The sequence below is a fragment of the Sander vitreus genome, chromosome 17 (genome assembly GCF_031162955.1).
Source record: "Sander vitreus isolate 19-12246 chromosome 17, sanVit1, whole genome shotgun sequence".
Lineage (NCBI taxonomy): Eukaryota > Metazoa > Chordata > Actinopteri > Perciformes > Percidae > Sander > Sander vitreus.
The window spans coordinates 19,742,453-19,757,440 of NC_135871.1; positions in this window are offsets into that span (position 1 = coordinate 19,742,453).

Here is a 14,988-nt window from a genome sequence, read left to right on the forward strand (position 1 = left end):
GTTGAATTTGCTCTGAGCCTGATTTTACTATCTTTGTCACATCCCTTTTTGCACACTCCCAACAGCAAAGAGCCAATCAGATCTCTTGTATTGTAAGGTTAGGAGTTCAGTTTGGTACAGTGTGCTATGTAAACAATATTTTCCCATTTGTGGCAGATGATAAAAGAAACTGAAACAATAGATGGTGCCAAACAACAGAAAATATTAAGATTATACTTGCACACTTTGTGCAAAACGAACTAGTGACATATTATGTTTATATGGCTCAACCTTTTGCAAAAGTGATGTTTATATTTGAGACCGTTATTGAGACAAATACCAAACAATTGAATAATACACACAACTGCTGTCTGTTCCAAACTCATGTACATTGATCAGTTATTGGAGAAAAAAAAAAACTGTTTATGTTATTTCTGATGGCTGAAAAAAAAATTTCACTCTGAAATGTTTCATGTAATATCAGAAAAAAAGTATTTGTGGATAACGGTTTTGAATTATTCTGCTTTCTGCTGTACCATGCCTTCTACACATGCATAGGTTGTTACATTTGTATTTGTTGCTCTGCAACGAAAATACTTAACACACCAACTTCGATGACATATATTATAGTTAGATATTGTCCTAATAGTCAGGCAATACTAATATTACATTTTTACTTTTGTGTATTTTGGGTGACTTTAACACCAAGGTAGTATAGTTTAAAAAAACAAAGCTTCAAATAATGAGGTGAACATATTTAAAAGAAACCAAAACCTCAGATTTCACATTGTTGTGAACACTAGTTTCAGCAGTTTTTTCTACTCTTGGAGCGTGCCTGGAGAAGATGACCAGGCACGCTACTGCTGTGTTTACATAACTCTGCTACACATAGCTACATGCTAATGCTAGAGAAAGGTGTAATCTTGACTGCAGATGTTAATTTCGCTCCAATTTCGGATCACATTCCTACGGAGCCCTGGAAGGTTCGCGGCGAGATTTTTTTCAGGGGACTACTTTTGCATTCTGTCGCAATATTTTGCGTTCCCTCGCAATATGTTTTGCGTTACCTCGCAAAACCTTTCTTCTTTCATTCCTTCTCAGCCATGTGTTTATTTCCACTCAGCTGCCCAGAGCAATGAATCAGCTTGTTTCATTTTACTTTGTGCTGGGAATTATGCTAATACACTGCTCAATGGGCACATTCATATGCCATATAGGGTATAACCAATGCCTATTTCCTAAATCTATAGAGGTTTGCATGATGTGGCAAAAAAATAAACAATGAATTAACAGAGAGTCTGCAGCACCCTAGTAGTGTTACAAAGAGAGAACGTTAGTTCAGGGACAAAAACGTGAAAATATAGCCTGCACTTTGGTTACAATCAACTATGGCTACAACCCTTTCAGTCGCCTATATGTTAATTTTCTACCTGTAATAGTCTATATTCCTGTGGGCTACTGTGTGACAAATCCGTTTAATTACATCAGATTTACATCAACAATTACCTCATGGTCTGGTGTCTGCATATGGGCTGTAAGGCAGTTTTCTTCTAATCAGCCACAAATGACACATAAGAAAATGAAACTTAAATGAAGGCCAAATAAAGGTATTGTCTTCTGAGCTCTCAGGGTTTTGTTTGACTAAAGGCTATGCCCGATATGGCATTACATTCTTATAATAACAGCCTGCTGTCTAATTAAGCTAAATGTCCAGGTTGGTAAAAGTGTCTACAAGTCTACAATTTGGCATCTACTGTAACACATTTGGGATCTAATAGCATTGTATTTGATTTCAAATTAGATAAAATTGTGTCTTATAATAATTTACAAGTATTAGGATAAATGGCATTTAAATTGTGTTAAATTAAGTGTATAATAGCCTACGTTTTGGGTCTAATGCGGCATATTATGTGGTTTCTAATTTAAGTGGTTTCTAGGTTTGTATGTTTGTTTACTGTCTGATAAGGAATGTATTTATTTGTCTAATTTGATACAACCATAGAAACAAAATGGACACAAGCTACGACTTAGCAAAACATGAGCGGAGCCACATGCGACAGACGCACTTTATCTTTTCATTTATTTAAGAAATAGGTATTGATTATAGAACAGCTATGGATGTGCCCATTTAGCAGTATATCAGCATTCCCAGCTCAAAGCAACACATTTCACAGTATAAAATCCCATAGTCCAAAGTCCCAGTAGCTTACTTATTCTTCCCCACATGCATGAGAAAATCCTATAATCCTGGAAATCCGAATATTTTGATTTGTGTCCAATGTTTGATGACTTTTCAAAAAAGGTAGTGCCATTCGATCATATCTATAGAGACACTGTACTTAAAATTATATTAAAATCTATTACGCATTATGTATGAGTTGGAACTTATGGAACTTATCTTATCATGCAAACAAACATACTGCTTGGTATATTTTCCAGTGGGTAAACCGGCTTCATACATGTGACTACTTTATTGAGGCTGCTTTGACATCTGTCAGCTGGAGGTGCTGGGTTATTTCTCTTGGATTTGATCAGGAAGGGAGTTGAGACCCATATCTGAGCTGCTGTGTCAAACTGATGCATCACAGCAACGTAGAGCAATCGCCTCACCCCAAACCATCATGCAAGCCCTTGGCGGCTGCCCCCCATTGTCAGCATGCTTTACTGCCATGGCCAGCAATCTCTCAAACCGTTTAACCCTCCAAAGAGGCAGGAGAAACAGGCAGTAAGGAGAGAGGAGCAGGAGGGGTGGTGGTGGTGAACAAATTAATTTCAAGACCACTTACCGAGTCATCAGACGCAGGGGGCGCAAGGCACACTACATTTACCCTGTAAGGGGAGAAGTAGAGAAATTGTTAAAATGGACTTTTAGGAATCAGGAAAGGATCTGTGCAGCATACTTCAAGGTGGGAAAGGGGGAAAAGCAGTGTTTAGGTTCATCTTGTTGATTTGTACTCTGTTTCAGTCACAGATCTTTCATCCTGCCATCCCTCATTTCTTCTTATACTCGCTCACTGTCTGCTACTCCCCAACTTGTTTTCTTTGCTCTCCTTCATCCACGGTGTCTGGAGGCAAAAGAATGATGTCCAACTGGCACATCTACTGATGAAAAGAGAAATGCTCAGAGAAATGCTTTCCTTTTTTGCTCCTTTGAGTGTTAGTTGTGTTACAGTATAAGAAGGAATTCAACAGTTTTTGGAAGTATTTAATATCTTCTATTGTTAACATTTTAGGGAAAATCCCAGTAATGCATACTATTAATGGTCTAAGTCTTCCTTACCATCTGCAAATACAATATATGGGCATCTAATCCATCCTGTCATGCTTTTTATGCAGTATGTTTAGTTGCTAATGAAGAACCCTTTGCATTTTTTTAATTCATAAAACACTGTGCCAATGAGGGAGCAAAATATAAACCTCTCTTCAACAAGATAATCCAAGTATTAGTCTGATTAAAATGTATAATGTTTTGTCTTTTAAATGGTGTCAAATTTACATGCAATCGTAAAATGTATTTCAATATGAAACACTGTTTTTAATTAACAAAAAGGTCTAAAAGTTCTTTGGCTTTGTCATCTCATGAGGCACGTCTTGCAAATTGCCTTATTTGTAATTCATTCTAAATAATTCCCCATGCACAGTCATCGTGGCTTTAGGTAAGTTGAGAAGTGAAACTAAGGTTGAGGACTGTCTAAATGTTCTCTATGAAATGTGCCAAATAATGCATCATCAAAGTGTCAAACATAAGCCTGTTTAAGTCTGACAGTCCTCTCCTCGGGGGAGATTTTTTCAAATGTTGCTTAATTACAGTTTTTATTTACCCACAGTTGGGTTAGTAACAAAGTCAATTTCACAGTAACTCACTCCTACACACCGCTCCTCTTGGCTTTAAGCAGGGGCGCAACTACCCAGTGTCAGAGAGGTATGCAGCAACAATTTTGGCACCACCCAAAAATAAAAAAAAGTGTGCCGGACATCATCATGTATGGGCTTTAAATAATAAAGGTTTATTTTAAAGTATATCAGCGACATTAACGGTTGCCCGGTTGCCCTTGGCAACCAAATTGTGACAATTGGCAACCTAATCATCACCCCTGGTTGATGTGATTTGAGTAGTGAGTAGCTACTAGATATTGTCTTTCCATCTCTGTCTGCACTATTTTCCCCCCAAAAAGGACACAGTGAATAGGTTGGTCAACAGAACTTCAAACCATACTGGACATTTAGTGTTGTGTGGTCTAATAGAACTCCTACCTGATGTCATCACTGGTCTCATCTCTACCTGATGTCATCACTGGTCTCATCTCTACCTGATGTCATCACTGGTCTCATCTCTACCTGATGTCATCACTGGTCTCATCTCTACCTGATGTCATCACTGGTCTCATCGCTACCTGATGCCACCGCCGACCTCATGTCTGTCTCATTCACTCCTTGCCTGTGTTCTTCTCCACTAAGACATATTGTCAAAACATTATGTAATAGATTTTTCATTAGTTTTTCCATATTAATACTATTAAGAAATGAATCTGAATCTGGCTTTAAGCATGTTATGTGAAAGTACGTAGTGCCCAAGAAAGTGCTATACCTGATTCATTTAGCTTGTTTTCTGGGTACAAAATTAACTGGACAAAGTCAACACTGATGCATTTAAATTCCATTACATCTCAAACTCCCCTGCCCTCCCACATACCAATAGTCAAGAGTTTCAGGTATCTCCACCAATGTGTTACACTTTTTCACTTCTTAAGGGCAATATACCTTTTTCATTCCCACATTGGAAGAATATGGGAGTTTATGTCTTAAAAGACCTGTATTGTAACCGTGGCTTAAGAACCTTTAATGATTTACAGGCTGAGTATGATTTCCGGGATCATCTTTTTCTTCTACCTGCAGTTAAGGTCAGCCATGAGGACATATGTAATGTAAATGACGACTCCTGTTTAGATTTGTCTGTAAAGCAGAGACGCATCTTATTGGCTGGTCTCACGGCAGCTAAGAAGATGTTGGCCTTGAGATGGCAGCTGCCACATACCTTAACCTGGCAGCAATGGGCCAACTCACTTCTTGAAATTGTTTTTATGGAGTGCCATCATTAAAACTACCTGGGCATGGGATGAAACATCCACTTCATTTAAAGAAATGGTGCAGCTTGATCGACTTTAGTCTTTTGTCTTGTTTTTGAGGGTAGAGATCCGGGGTGGGGGGTTTGGTCGCCATAGGGAAGGGGTGGGATGGGAGGTATACACTGGTTGGTTTTAGTTTTGGAATGTTTTACATTGTATGTGTGTTAAGGGGTAGGGGGGCTGGGGGAAAAAAGAGAAAAAGGGCTAAGTCTGTGATGTGTAATGTTGTTAATCTTGTGCCTTTCTCAATAAAAAAATGTTTTATCAAAAAAAAGAAAACAAAGTGCTGTACCATACTTATTGCACTGGGGCTCATTAACAAAAACCTGGAAGTGGCCTTTTGGACTTACACGTTTTTTTTGTAACTCTTCAAACTCTAAAGATCTTTGTATTTTAAGAAAGCCTATGAGAACTATCAACCTGAGATTTAGAGCTCAGCCTTTCCAGCATGCAGAGGAATGCTTAATTGGGGCTAAACTGGGTCAAATGAGGGTTTTGTTCAGACAAAGCATTATAGTTACAGAACACTGTAATAACTATAAAGGAGGGAGTGTGTCATGTGACTTTGTATGAGGGAGTATTTTTATGTAATTGCATATATTCTTTTTTGTAATTGAGTTGTAAAAATACCAATAATGTGAAAGTGAGGTTCGCACAAATTGTGAGTACAATTCAAATGAGTCAATTCACCCTGTTCCCACTTTTATTTACTGTTGCTACAATTCTTTTCTTGTGTGGTAGCCTGCATTTTTTACAATTATAATCGCTCAAAATTCTTAGTAATTTGTTTTAAATGGGTCCTTGATTTCAGACAGAGGTATAGGCAAAAGCAGGCTTTAGCTCTATTAGCTCCTAGTCAGTTGGTTGAAAATGCTCACTTTTTAATGTTTCCAACTGACTCATTTACACCAAATTGTTTGAAGGATTATCAATTACATACAAAACAACTGGGTAGGTCAGTAAAAGTTCTGTTATTTAAAAAATATCTGGGCCAAAATAAAAGCATGCAAATCAAACGCTACAAAATAAAAGCTTGCCAGGCCCAAAGCAACACAATAAAACAAACCATGCAAAAAAGGAGAACCACAAAACAAGACTAGTAAACAAAATAAACAAGGGCACTGCAAAACAGTTAAAAACTTGCAAACACAAAATAGCTGCCTCACTTCCTGCTCACACATACATACCTACACACTGTATACTGTACATACAGTACATGTTATTCGTACTAAAAGACTGAGGCTAATGCTGCATGGCCCAGGCAAAAAGTTAGCTAATGATCCATGTGGAAGACATGGAAATAAAGAAGCACTGTTGTATAACAGTGTGAAACTAGTTATTTAAATAGTATTATAATTATGAAAGGAACAAATGTAAGATTGTCATTCTAATGTTTGGCTGCTTCAATGTAGCTTACATAACAGTTGCTGATTCATATTTTCAAAATGTATGTTTTCACTTGTATCGTTTCAAGAGAAAAGGCTTTTAGGATAAGGACTAACCAATATGTTTGGGAAATGTAACGCTATCTGAGGTAATGTTGGCTGTGGCTTGTGGTTTTGGAAAGCAGAAAAGTAGAGACAATCCTCTGTACTGTTCTAACTACACACACATGAAGCTATGATTGGACAATCACTTGGTTTGACAAATGGTCAGTTCAGAACTTGAATATATTAAAGTGCCCATATTATGAAAAAATCACTTTTTCTGGGATTTGGGGTGTTATTTTGTGTCTGTGGTGCTTCCACACGCATACAAACTTCCATCCATGCTGTTTTTAGTGAGATTCGGGTTTCTGAATGTATCCTGCCTTCAGTCGCCGGGTGAGCTGGTCAAAATCGGCAGGGCAGTCTACGTCATTGGCAGAAACATTTGGTGTGTGCTAACCACTTTGGCTAATACCACATCAGCTAGCTGTTTCTCCAACTTCGGTCAGTACAAGGCAGGATTAGCCGAGAGACTTCTTCTAAACGAGGGCGCACTTCCAACTTTGCGTTGAATAACTGCAGACAAGGGACATGTAAGTAGTTCTACACAATTTCTTTTGTAGATTAGGGTGAACTCGTGTGTTTTGCCATTGAGAACGAGGTGGCTAACCGCTAGCAGCGTAATAGCCCAGTACCTAGCTACTGCGCATATGCGACTCCCAACAAAGATGGGATAGAAGTGTGATGCCTCACTCTGTACAGTAGCTAAAACAGAGAGCTCAACACTTAGGGTGAAAAGAGGAGCTGCATCAATGTACAGCACAACAAAAATATGGTGTTTTTTGAAAATTAAACCATGTAAACCTATTCTGGTACAACCTCAAAATACAATTATGAACCTGAAAATGAGCATAATATGGGCGCTTTAATGTATCCTTCAATGAAACACTGAAGCAATACACAGCCATCATTCCACTCTCTCTTAGTATCTATAAAAAAGAGTAAAAAAGGGACTTGCATAACAAACGAGCATTTCTGGATATCAATAATGTATACTTCTTAAATATATTCTTTTTAAGATAATTTAAGGCTGTGGATGGTCTGGCAAAGCGAGACTATGAAAACTGTGACTCTGTTGAACAAATGAAAGGTATGACAATGTATGACAGCCAATTTATCAGTCTCCCTATTTCTTGAAGATGTAATATAAGACAAGCACAGAATCCATCCTGCTCCTGGTCATGCCTCTAACATGTGGGACATGTCAACAGAGAAAGAAAACAAAGACTAAACGTTTTGAATAAAGAACACGACCATTTGCATTTCTCGTCATCTGTCTTTTTTTCATTTTAGTTTTGACATTTCACCACTCAAGAATGTACACACACAAGCCTGAATAAACCACAGACTCCATTACATTCAACATCCACTTGCTGCAGCCCCCCCAAACAGACAGCGCCGTGAGTGTGGGTTATTAGTCAAAGCTAGAGGATGAGTTGTTTGAGGGTTATATGGTTCTGCGCTAGAGCAGGATGCCTATTCTGTATTAGTACACAATTGCTGCTGGTATAGACAGAGAATGTTTCCCCTTCCTGTCTCTCATGAACTATATCCATATTTCAACTGAACTGTGCCTAGAGCTGAGGGCACTACCAGAAGTAGCCAGTCAGTCACAGTATGAAGTTCGACACTGCTGCTGCTCCTGTAACAAAGAAGTGGAGTAACCACTGAGTGATCGTTAAAATTACTTGGTATAGTCAAACAGTTAAATAAAGATGGTGCAATTTTATTATTTGTAGAGGAAGAGTACACAATTATGATACTGCTCGATAATGAATACTGAGATTTGCTCTAAGTAAATAATTGATGATTTTAGTGAGAGCAACCCAGATAAGCTCCAGGGAGGTTAAGGTTCATAGTCCTTTAAGTTACTGTATCTGTCACTGGGCCTCATTTTTCAATATGTTAAAAAAATTGTGTTTTTTTGGGTGCATGCTGTTACAGTATGCATTTTACTTTTAAAACATATGTAAAAGTTTTAGCCCACAGAAATAATTGCTAAAACAAAAAATATAAGACTCAAGCTAAGGACAACCAGATCTACAAAATATGTAAGCTTATTAGTGCACATCTGTAACTTTATTCAAGTAAAGCACCTTTCAAAAGTAATTTGGAAAGTGATATGCTTTCAAATGAGATTTAAAAGAAGATAAAAAGCTAGGTTGCATTATTTGATTCCAGAGTCAAGGGGCCTGCAAAAGCCCTTTCTCTGGTTTTTAGCCTCAACATCAGAACCACTAACAAGGACCCACCGGGGGATCTCAGGCTGCACTCAGGCTCATTTGGGGTTATGAGGTCAGTAACATAGTCAGCAACTATTCCGATAAATGCCATTAAATGATAATTACAATCTTTAAATCTTCACTAAAGCACAAGGGTAACCAATGCAAAGAGGCTGGATTTAGAGATATGCATTCTTCTATTAGATATCAAGGATCACGATACTCCATTTATACAAAGATTTCCAGAACTACCACACATTTTTTAAATGGATAATCAGCATAACATTGCTCAGGGGGGCATTGAGGCAAGTGTTGGTAAAAAGGTGAAGTGTGTATAAGTGTGTTATATACTCCTCTTGACAGTGCCATTAGCAGTGCCTGTGCATTCTCTTTACTAGAATGCTGATGCTGCATAAAGTCGTTAGATGTTGACCTTTGCATTATCAGTGTGGAGCCTTTCTCATAGTGCCACTTGACTGTGACACCATGCAAAGGTGGGATGTTTTACACTGGGCCAGTGCTACCTCACTCCTTACAGTATGTAAAAGGAAGGTTAGTTTTTAACCTAAATTGTCCTCTTTCCCATCTTGAGTGTCATGCCGAATTTTGTGAAATATAAGATTTGAGAACTAACTTCTGTGTGTGATAGGCTGATTTATGTACATACTGAAATAGAGCAACCTAAAGGTGATTAAGACACATCACAGATTAAATGTGAACATCGTTAATCTCCACCTGTCCCATATACACACCAAATCAAAATAAGCCCAGTTGAGATGTTATACACTGATTTGTTTGCAGGAAAAGCTAGTGCCTTGATAAAAGAGGAATACAACACCCTGACATATGTTGTGGACTTATAAATGTAATTATGCCATTTTTGTGATAAAGAGAGCATGTTTTAATGGGTATAATGAACGCACCCAGCCAACATATTGTTTGGTAAACTGCTAAGGATAATGTGAAAGCCCAAGGGGTCAAGATCTCTCCATGCAGAAAACTAAAGAGCTCAAAACCATGTTTCAATAATACGTAAAAGAAAACAATAAATGCAGACTTTTTCTTTAAATTATGTTTGGTTACAAGGACTTTTTTATCACAAATGCATCTGGGTAGTTAGTTTCTGTAACAGCTGATAAATGCAGACATAATAGTTGCCCTTGAATAAACTCCCTGATGTGCAAACAGTATTTGATAAATGCACCCAGAAGTCACAGTGTAGCATTTATTGTGATCCACTATGTGAAAATTAAGTTTCTTTCTCTGTGTGCTTCAAAAGTATTCTGTCTAATGGCTGCTGGCTGTGATAAAGTAAACATCACACAACAAAGATTTTTGGCTGACTTTCAAAAGTATGTATAGCTGCTGCAGCATAAACAGAAAATAACACTGCGAAAGTTTCCATACAAAGAGATATTAAAGCAAAACGTCCTTACATACTACTTACTTACTAACATAAAAAATACATTCAAGGATATCTTTGCTCTCACCTTAAGAATTATCTGTTCATCCAGATCATTTTGATCTTTATGATCTTTTTTTGATTATTTATTTTTGGAGATATACATCGCCTCCATGCAATGTCATCTGGTGCTGTTCTACATAGCAAAAGATTACATCTGACGACACCGTCACACATGATAATCCCCAGACTTGTTAACAGGTTTTGCTTTTCTACTAAATTGTGCTGTTTGTCTATCTCCAGGCAGATATAGGAACAAGTTTGCGTCAAAATGTAAGCATTAGTCTGAGCTACTTCACCGCAGCAAAACTAAGGGAAACTATCTGAATGGACAGATTGCACTCTGAGCAATAAGCACATTCTCTCGGGGGAGGTTATTATGTTTTGAGGTGAACCCCCCATTTTTATGCATTCCTCAGTGAAATCATTTTACACAAGGAAAATGATAACAATTGGGATTAAAGATGGAGGACAAATTACATGTTTTTCTTTTTTATATTTTCTGTCCTTTAACCCACAATTGCTGCAGCCAATGATCTGTGTAGAACTTACTGACCTGTAGGTATCATTTAATGGGCGAGTTGATCCTTAGTTTGTCTTTTGAGGAAACAACAGCCCTGAGCTGTTGGACGATGAAAGTTTGTTGTCTGCGATCAGCACTTGTGCCTGGAAGCCCGTTCTGACAACTTTGACATGAAGCGTCCCAGAGATGCACTGGACCAAATACTGTAGTCTGTCTTTTCAACATCAGGCTTGTAATGCTGCCAAACAAGTAACATGAATCAACACTAACGGCAAGTGACATCGATCAAGGGGGAAAAGATTAAGAAGAAATGTAATTAAAGATTTTGTAAATTATAGAAATTCCAGGTTACATTTTCAATAAAACAGATTAGCAGTATACAATTTAAGTTAAAAATAAGACAAGCACAAATGCTTAATAATAACAAGTTGTGTTCTCAGTTGTAATTGGATCAGTGATGATTGCCATCTGTGAATCAATAACTCTCAAATTTATGCATGAAAGACGTGCAAGTTGATTCTTGCACCTCATGCAGTCCAAAGCACTCACATGAATTTATTCATACGTTCTCTGCTTACAGCAGGTTGTAAATAATCATTTGGCTCATACAAGTGGTAGAAGCATATTGTCTGAGGGATAGATTGCTGTGTGAGATTCCTCAGCTGTCTTCCTGTTTTAATTCCCAGACAAATGAGACGTACACAAGTTTTGACGGATTGTCTGTCATTCAGTGTGTGATAGCATTTGGTGCATGTGTGTGTGTGTGTGTGTGTGTGTGTGTGTGTGTGTGTGTGTGTGTGTGTGTGTGTGTGTGTGTGTGTGTGTGTGTGTGTGTGTGTGTGTTTTTCTGGGTGTGTTTGTTTCTGGATATGGTGGGACAATATTCCCATTTCATAAATGAATATTCCATCAAAAACAAATGTGTAGCATTGAGAAATGTCAATGCATCTATAAATATCACCTTGAACAAGATGAGTCAATTTTTACGGAAGCCTAATGCATTCACTTAAGTAAAAAAAATCTGTTTTTCTGAATTAACGAGAAAACAGAGCAGATCTTTTTTTCATGAAAATATTAGCTCAGAATTCCTGAGATAGATATCTCATTAATTCAGAAAAACAGGGCAAACATTTTTTTCTCAAGTGAATGCATTATGCTTCCATACATTTTATCATGGTATGGGTAATCAATTATGTATCTTTTATGGGATGTCATTCTGACCTAGCACAAAATAAACACTTCATGCAAATGCTCATTTAAATGTAAAAGCATTGTGCACAGCACTTTACTGCAAATGTACATTAATATTGTGTGAGTCAACAGTCCTGCTACAGTAGTGCTCCTCGTTTCTTTTACATATTGACTTTTGTCATTACCTCACATGATTGATGTTAAACGAAGTAAATGGTGCAATGAAATGTATAAGAATGATGTCCCCCCTCAGGCCATGAATAACTCAGAGACCTTCACAGTCAGTGAATATGTCTAAAGGCTTCTCCCATATATTGTAAAGGAAAAGGAAGTAAATGTAAATGGTAATGTGCTCCCACACATTTGTGCACACAAATGTGTCTATGCATGTTTTGTTAGTCCAGCTCTTCCAAATTGATTTCAGTAGGTTTAGACCCCGGCTCCTGTTCTAGCCCTCCTTCCTCACCAATTATCTGCCACCATGTTGGCTGCTGCTCTCTGACATGTGGGCTGCAGATGGCCGTTTTGTGTAACACTGCCAGGACAGGGGCAACTGTTTCCTGTGCAACACAATTGTCACAACTTGTCACATGACACTTTCATTCTAATGAGTCCCATTCACTAAAATCGCCATGTCCTCCACGGGCATGCATATATAACAGGCCTTTCTGTACTTCTGCACAGAAAACATTAAACTCTTGCACAGCAGCAGGCAGTCGTGTCAGGAATCAATGTGAGTGAAAGAAAGAAGACCAGCAAGTGTATTATAAATCTGTTGTTTGTCAAGGCACGTTTAATGGGAGAGAAAAGCTCTACCTACAATGGATCATCCTGTAAAACATATTGACCATATGGGACATTTGTCATGCACACTGTATCTTTCTATTACACTCTCTCACTCAATCACCATTAATAGAGCTGGAACTGTAATGTAATTGCCAACCATATGGGCAGATGGTCCCTTAGCTGCATGTTTATTATGTCACACTGCACATTCAACTATCTTTTCAATGTGTGAAAAGTGATCATGATTAGCAGATTCTCATCATATCTACAATATACAGTATGTGTTTTTTTTAATGCTTTAAGTAAGGGAGAAGGGAAGGGCAGTTACTGTGATGCTATTCTAAATGTACCAATGTCATCTGGCCCTCCATTTCAATCCTAATGGGCTCAATGTTTTGCAGTCTGTGTTGTGTGAATATAGATTCAATTCAGTCTTTAAACAATATATTCTGACATTGAATTTGGAGGGGGGAAAGAAAAGCATACACATTGTCACTTGACTGACCTTCACAGGAAAGTGCAATACCCCAATGAAATACATTCTTTAATAAAAAGTGTTTGCATTCAATTTAAGATGCAGTTTTGAATTTATTTTATTTTTGATTTAGGTCTAGCAAAGAATTAACTGTTACAAAACTCATTGTAAACTACTTACAGTAATTTCACCACTACCTGGTGGCAGTATTATAAATAATTTTGTGTTATATCGTCACTATCTAAACTGTCAGAATTATGACAGAAAAAGTATATTCTCTAACCTCTGTGATCACCATAATAACACCAGGATAATGTGCTGTATAATATGATGGATTCACTGGCTTGGTGGTTTATTTGGAGGTTCATCAGTCAAATCAGTTTCCAGTAAATTACTTTCTCTCAGCGGGAGGAAGGTCTTATTAAGGCTGACAAACTGATTAGGAGCTTGTATGCCTCCGTTATACCTTCATTGTAATTACTTTTGCCACTGAGGTTATGTTTGCCGTCCCATTTGTTTGTCATTTCACTAGTTAGCAGGGTATCTCAAGAATCAGATTGTAATGGAATCCAAGTGATTCATTTTTGGGGTGAGGACCTACATTTTTTTATTCTTCAGATTATTTCTTAATAATGCAAGACACAGACATTAACTACCTTTTTTTTTTTTCATTGCACTTTCTACACATTTTCTATTATTACAACAACAAATCTAGCCGGCCTTTGCACTCACTTACAGCTTTCTCGTATTGAGATGGTTTTGGGAGCGCTGCTGGCCTGGCACTGACTCCTGAACATAATGTAAGAATGTCACCAATCAACAAAGCAGCAATATTGTACATCCAGTATTCCATGTATTTCACATTTCACGACTGTTCCAAGTTTGTTTGAGTAAATATCAGTGAGCTTTCCATGTATGAGATCAGCAATTGATCTTAATGCCTTAATTAAAAAAATTAGGAAGAACCCAACCTTTAAGAACACCAATTTTTTTTGTGAATGAATAATGTATCGTAAATAAATAAATGTTCTTCCTTAAAATACAGGGGGCATTTTAATTAAAGGAATATTTCACTGTTGGAAAGATGAATATATATTTAAATTGGGTCACTTATGTAGTAGAAATGTGATTATTTGTTTTAGAAATTGGTGCCTTCTAGGCCAAGATAAGCTAGAAAATGTGTTTTTGGCTCATATGGATGAAAGACACCAAATCCCAGAATGCACTTGCTTCGCTGCTTTAGAGTCCACTCCCAAGCCACACCTACTGTTTACAGACAGACAGTGAGGCAGCATTCAACTCAACTCAAGTGTGTTTAATTGTAATTTTAACCATATACACGAAACAACGTTCAAGTGGTGTTACACATTTAAAATATATAAAAACGACATTATATAAAAATGACATACGAAACAGGCTACATTTAGTGCACACACATTATAGGCTCCGTAAAGTTCAGCTAACGCATACTAGCATTAGCGCTTGGTGGGCTGTAAACACCGAGTATAAACACAGCCGTAAATTTGCGTGGAATGTAGAATGGTAGTTCTAGTGGTAGTTTGTTGTCTAATGACTGAACACTTGCAAGCAGGATTGATGGAACAGGTGGCCGGCTAGCGTCAGCTTTCCCCCAAGCTGCTTTCCACTCCTGCACTGCTGTCGAGGTCCCCTTACCAGCTAGCGGCATCGGGCAACACCGCAGGCTGAGGTGCTGGTCTCTGTAGCAGGCGACACTTG